The sequence below is a fragment of the Mustela putorius genome, unplaced genomic scaffold (assembly GCF_011764305.1).
Source record: "Mustela putorius furo isolate JIRA1106 unplaced genomic scaffold, ASM1176430v1.1 tig00003974_pilon_pilon_pilon, whole genome shotgun sequence".
NCBI lineage: Eukaryota > Metazoa > Chordata > Mammalia > Carnivora > Mustelidae > Mustela > Mustela putorius.
The window spans coordinates 11,373,417-11,380,281 of NW_025422117.1; positions in this window are offsets into that span (position 1 = coordinate 11,373,417).

Here is a 6,865-nt window from a genome sequence, read left to right on the forward strand (position 1 = left end):
ATGGGTCCACTTATACACAGATTTTTTTCTTTCCAATACAGTAGCTTACTGTAAATACATCTTATGATTTTCCTAATAACATTATCTTTTCTCTAGTTTGCTTTAAGAATACAGTATATAATATATAGCATACAAAATATGTGTTCATGGACTGTTTTATGCTATCAATAAGGCTTTGGTTGACTGAAGACTATTAGTAGTTAAGCTTTGGGGGAGTCAAAAGTTGTATGCAGATTTCCCATTATGTGGGGAAGTCAGTGCCCTGATCCCCACATTGCTCAAGGGCCAACCATAGTTATATTAAATTTTATTCATGCACAGCATAGTCTGTGACCATTGCTTGCTTTGATCACCCTCTCCTTCTTGCATAGAATACTTTTTTTAAAGCACTTCCTCTAAACACCTATAAATGTAACCAACTCAAAACTTGCTTCATATGAAATTGTCCTTTGTCCCAGTTAGAATTATCTCCTTTATTCTTACTGCCTCAAAATGAACCCATACTTCTATATTTAAACTTCTAGCACTTTCTTAAAAATAATAGTTAATTTCTCTCCCTTCCATTTATACAGAAAACAGTTTCTTTCCTAATACCCTCACTATTAAATATTAAGCTCATTGCCTCAACAAATCACATACTCCATTCTGAAACTATAAAATTGGGTGGCATTAAAAAAATGAATAGTTAAGGAAATTATTCAGGGACTTTTTTGATACAGTCTCCCAGCAGTGGTAGCGATACTGCAGTAGCCTTGGCTCACTTGAACAGAAGCTTTAGTGGTTTCTTGTGAAGCTCTTCATGGGAACCTCTGGACAGTGTATTCCATTCTAAGTTCCTCAAACCTAAACCATTTTTTCAGTTACCTCTTATAATATTTTGTATTTCATGTCTTCAACAATTTTGGTCTATTTTATACACATTCATATGTTTCTCTAGTTAACTTAGCTAAACTTTACCTAGGGGAAAAAAAAAAAACCTTGACTGAAATGCTTCATAAACTCAGCACCAAATAATATGCTTACATCATTAAAGCTTAATTTATATTTGTTGACTGTATAAATGAATGAATAAGTTTCCCCCTTAAAGATGAACTTTGTAATAAACATTCATTGAGTGCTTATTTTGTGTGAAGCACTTTACAACATACTCTGTAGAAATGAATTTATTCACTCCTAACCATCCCTGTGAGATAGATATTACCTGTGCTTTAGTGTGAAGGATACCACACTACAGATAAGTTAGTTACTTATTTGTAATTTTAAGTGAGCTGAAACTAATACTTAGTATATAATGAAGCTGGGAATTGTACTTGGACGTCCGTCTCCAGAACCCAAGCCCATTCCATTGTCCTGTATTGCCTCTCAACACAGGATGAGAAGTATGTTAAGTATGTTTTGTTTGTGGTTATTGACATCATTATTAATTTAAGCAAAATGAATATACTCTTTGAATTTTTAAAGATTAGAGTACATTTTTTTCCTCCTGTCTTCTGGTCAAACTAAAAGGAAATATAAAATACATAATGGTTTATCCAAAGTCAGCAGAGAAGTGAAAATAATTTTAATGATAGTCTTCCCAACTGTATGGTTTGCTTGTTAATCAGCATGGTCCATAAATGAATCAGTTCATATCAGTAAAAACATCTAAGAAAAGAATATATGCCTTCAATTTCAAAAGTCTAGACTTTATCAACCCCAGTTAAATGAGCATGTTTTGTAAATTTGCATGTTATACTAGAAGTGTATAAATATTTAAGCATATCATACTTTATTATATAAAAATATGTACGTTTGATACATACTTATACATGTGTATATACATATACCATTGTAAATGGATATATATTTTATTTCCACATAAATTAGATTTTTAGATCCTGTGTCTTTATATAGGCAAAGTCTAAGCCAAAATAAGAATAATCTTGGCTTGGTAGATACAGAATACTGATGAAGAACTATCTTTTGAATTTCTTCCTAAATGCTCTTATATCAAGCCTTAGAACTGCAGGAACAGAGAGTTCCAAAGCTTTGGAACCATGACAAAGACATCTTCCCCTGAATTTTACATCATTTATTTCAGTTAACTACAAAATGTCAGAAATGAAAAGGATACCACCAGAAATTTTTTCAGATCTTACCTTTTCACCCCAATTATGGCCTTAAGAATAAAGTGTAAAAATCTTCAAAGAGCACAAAACTGAAAATAAAAAGAACCTGGCTAATTTACAAGAGACTTGCACTCAATTGTATATATTAGAGAAAGAATTATCTTCTAAAAAATCAATATTCTACAAATCATAACTTTTTCTTGACCTATCAAAAGTTGAGGCTACAGAGTTTATAATTCTGTGAAATAAAAGCCCAATATTTATCTGAGATATTATTAAGTATACCCCAAGTATGCGCATGCAATGTTTATTCAGTTATCCACATATACTTATTCATTATGAAACAACTGGTGAGGCAATGTAAGATCTGGAAGCCTGCAGTGTACAAAAACTTTGATTATTTTGCATATGAGTATGTCCATTTATTACCTAAAACATACATATTATTGAGTTTCAACTCTGCACTGAAGTTACTGACAATCACAGGGATAAATCATTTCCTGAATGAACCATTAAAAATATTTATTGAGTACTTAATGTGTACTAGATGCCAATAATTTTGAAATATTTTTTATTCACCTATGAAAAATAATGAATTTTTGCAGCTCAAAGGAAGAGGCAGGATTCAATTTGGTAGGTTCTGTGTTAGTTTTCTTTTCTATGTCTACCAGGAGGAACAGAAAGCTTTAAGAAAGCTGGAAAAGGAAGAGGTATTGCATGGGAAAACAACAGAATAAAATAGAATACAAATAGTAATGAAAAATAAAGTAGTAATGAAATTAATATTTGAACCAATTTAACCCAAATTCTTTATCATACTAGTAGTTACATGGAAGGCACTGTTTTTCTCAAACACATTATTCTTCTATATTCTTTGGATTTCTGTTCTGATTTGTTCCTTTGCTTTTCAGGCCTGCTGCTGAGCTTTCATTCTGAAATTTCATTTCCTTGCCTTCCTGGGTTTGGTCATCTACTTTCTAAAAGCCTGGTATTCTACCATTTTGCATTCATTCATTCATTCATTCATTCATCCATTCACTTTAAATCCTGAAGCCTTAAGGAGTTCTCCAAGAGAAACCAGAAGATGATACTCATGAAAAATTCTCTACAAATTAAAAATAGATATCTATATCATCCTCATACTTGACTGATATTCTGGCAGAAATATTTGAAGAAATGAGAAGTTATATTCTACAAAAATCTGTTTTAAATATATATAAAACATCAGCTGGAAGGGAACCTACAGTGTCAAATGGAATATAGAAAAAGGAAATCCAAATAGAGACCTGGTATAGTAAATTTTTAAAGCATCAGGAAACAGTTCTGAAGACATGGAGAAATGAAATCAATGGATTAATATTTATCTTGTTTTGAAGGTAAATAATTTCTTATTTTTGATATGGAATAGTCATAATAAAATGAACATACACTGGGCCACAAAAATCCTGCAATTATTAAACAATGGACACCTATCTAGAATATAATGAAATTGCAAGTCACAAAGAGTGGTATTAAAAATATATTATTGCTGAAAACAGTAATAAATATCCCCCTGGCAATATAAAAGAGATTATAGATTACTTAGAACTGAATAAGGATATGTAGGAATCAGTTAAAGGGAAATTTTAACTTAGAAGACATTTTTCTGAAATAAAGTTTGAAAATTATGACCTGTCTTTAACTCTAAAAAACTAATTCCAGAAAGATTTAACTCCAAAATATTAAGACTATACCCCCTCAAGATAAGAAATAATAAAGAAAAAGATGTAAATAAAAGAAGGAAGAAACAATTGAAGGCAAACCACAAAATCTTTTTTTATTAAGGTTTTATTTATTTATTTGACAGAGAGAGAGAGAGTGATCACAAATGGGCAGAGAGACAGGCAGAGAGAGAGGGGGAAGCAGGCTCTCTGCTTAGCAGAGATCCCGATGTAGGGCTCAATCCCAGGACCCTGACATCATGACCCGAGCTGAAGGCAGAGACTTAACCCACTGAGCCACCCAAATGCCTCAAACCACAAAATCTTAAATGGCTCAACAAATATATACTACTTCCCAAAGATTTCATTTTGATCAAAATTAACATGCTGTTTCATCAAAAAAAAAAAATTTTTGGAAAAAAATCTCAAAATAAAACTTTCTCATATACCATAACACTATCATTTTTACTGTTTTAATATTTTGGTATTTAACTAATAAATTAGTAGTAACCTGAAAAACACTGACTCTTCTTTAAGCTACTGCAATAAAATACCTATCTATGCATCCATCCATCCATCTGTTTATTTTTTCTACCCAGTTCAGGAATACAAACTTAAAATGCAAACATAAAACAAAACAAAACAACAACAACAACAAAAAAACCAGACAAATGGAATTCAGAACAACTTATTTGAAACTGGGCTTCCCTTGAGGTTCAAATCTAAATTCAAATAATTTCTGGTTTTCTAAATCTAATTCTTCAGTATGAAATTTACTGTGTAGACCTCTGTTATAACTCAAATAATTCTGTATGAACATACGTCTCCCCGTAAAAGAAACAAACACAAATGTGTTAGCAAAATCTTCAACATATAATTTAGTACACATTGGAGCAATTATTTGTCTGAAACTATTTCATCCACATATCAGAATTTTGTCTATATTATTTCATTGTTAAATTCCAGACCAGCTACTTACTATTACTCCTGAGTAATAAGAAAATGAAAAAAGTCAACTTAACTTGAAAATTAATTTCTAAGAGTATAAAAGAAAAATATTAATTTAAAATCAGAAGTATACATGTGGGAATGCATTTGTTATACTGTATTTGTCTGTATTTGGACATTTTATTTTTTTATTTTTTTTATTTTATTTTTTTTTTTAGATAAGGACATTTTATTTTTTATTTTATTTATTTATTTGACAGAGAGAGAGAGATCACAAGTAGGCAGAGAGACAGGCACAGACAGAGGGGGGAAGAAGGCTCCCTGCTGAGCAGAGAGCGGGATGCGGGGCTCGATCCCAGAACCCGAAGATCATGACCTGAACCGAAGGCAGAGGCTCAACCCACTGAGCCATGCAGGTGCCCCTGTATTTAGACATTTTAATAATTAATTTTCATATTTGACCATAATCTTTCTTGGGAAATTATACATTAATGTTTGAATATATATTTTATTATTGAATATGTAAATACATTTTTTATTCACACATACATATTACATATTCAAACACATGCATAAATGTACATATATATATTTACTCATATATACATGTATGTAAATAATATTGTCAGGATGGATCCAACAAAAAATCATATATGGACTAATGACATTGTACTAATATTTATTATTACTGCATTTGAAACAAAATCTGAATTCATATGTATTACTTGGCAATTAAAATTCTATCTCAGCAATTATTTACTCCCCTTTCCATTGACATTGACATATATTTTTTTTTCCCACATAGTCACGTAAGTTCTCTGAGTTTCAATTCATAATGAGAATAAGGATTTTTTTTGACACTTAAGGATGATTTTCCCTTAGTTTAATTAAACTGGTATTTTTAAAAATATTCATCCTACTTATGATTTGGGGAGTAGCCTTAATTTGGTATCAAGCCTCTGTTATTCAGGTCCCCTGAACTTGACCATCATGGCTTATATGAGATCACATGACTCATGGGGGAGGTGGATCACCATTCAAATTTTGATAGAACAGAACTAATTCTCACACTCTATCTCAAAGACATTTCTATGGCTTGTCTCCTTATTATCTTCATCTTACCCATAGCTTCTACTTGGCCTGGGGAACTCCATTCTCCATTCTTTTGATAGACTTATTTTAAACTTTTCCTTCAAGAAATAATCTACACTTAAAATCTTATACCTATTAGTCTACTGAGCACTACTGCTTTCATTCCTTCACAGGTTGAGAATAATCTTAACTCCAGCAAGAACACTTTTAGGAATCCATATATTTTCTTCCCATCTATAATTTTCTTCCCATGTACAATTTTCTAAAATGGCAATACTGATTGTTGTCACTAGTTACCACGTCTTTCTATGAGTCTGAGATCGTACAGAATTCAAAGAATAAAAATGTGGGTATTAAAATTGGTTGTACAACAGGCTAGGCAAGTTGTGGACATCCATATGCCTCGTTTTCTCCATCTGTAAATGAACTAAATAATAATTTTAAAATCCTATTAGAGCTTCTTTTGACTACTACATAGTATCTTATTATATCTAAAATGATATTAATTGTTAAATATAAGTTCACTCCTTGATAATAGTATTTACAAATATCTAATCTACCTACAAATCTTTAACACCAGTTCAGTTATTTGTATGTCTTAACAGAGTTCTGCCTTATTTATTACTTCTATTAAATAGTGTATCATTTAATTATTTTTTACAGTACTGTACAGTAATTAATACAATGTCAGACTGGAAATATATACTAATTTTTTACTTAATATATAATATCATGTCCTATGGTGTATTTTGACTCTAAAATGTGGATAAACTGAGCCAATAAAAACAGAATTTTTATAGGCATGAATATAAAATATTAAATTCAACAGACACCAGGCAATATTCTGCTACTGAAAGATCAATTTAGTTACAAACAAGGAGGAAATGTTTGTTTCGTTATAAAGATTATTAACCTATTTATTTATTTATTTATTTAAAAGATTTTATTTATATACTTGACAGAGAGAGAGAGACACCACAAGCAGGGGGAGCAGTAGAGGAAGAGGGAGTAGCAGGC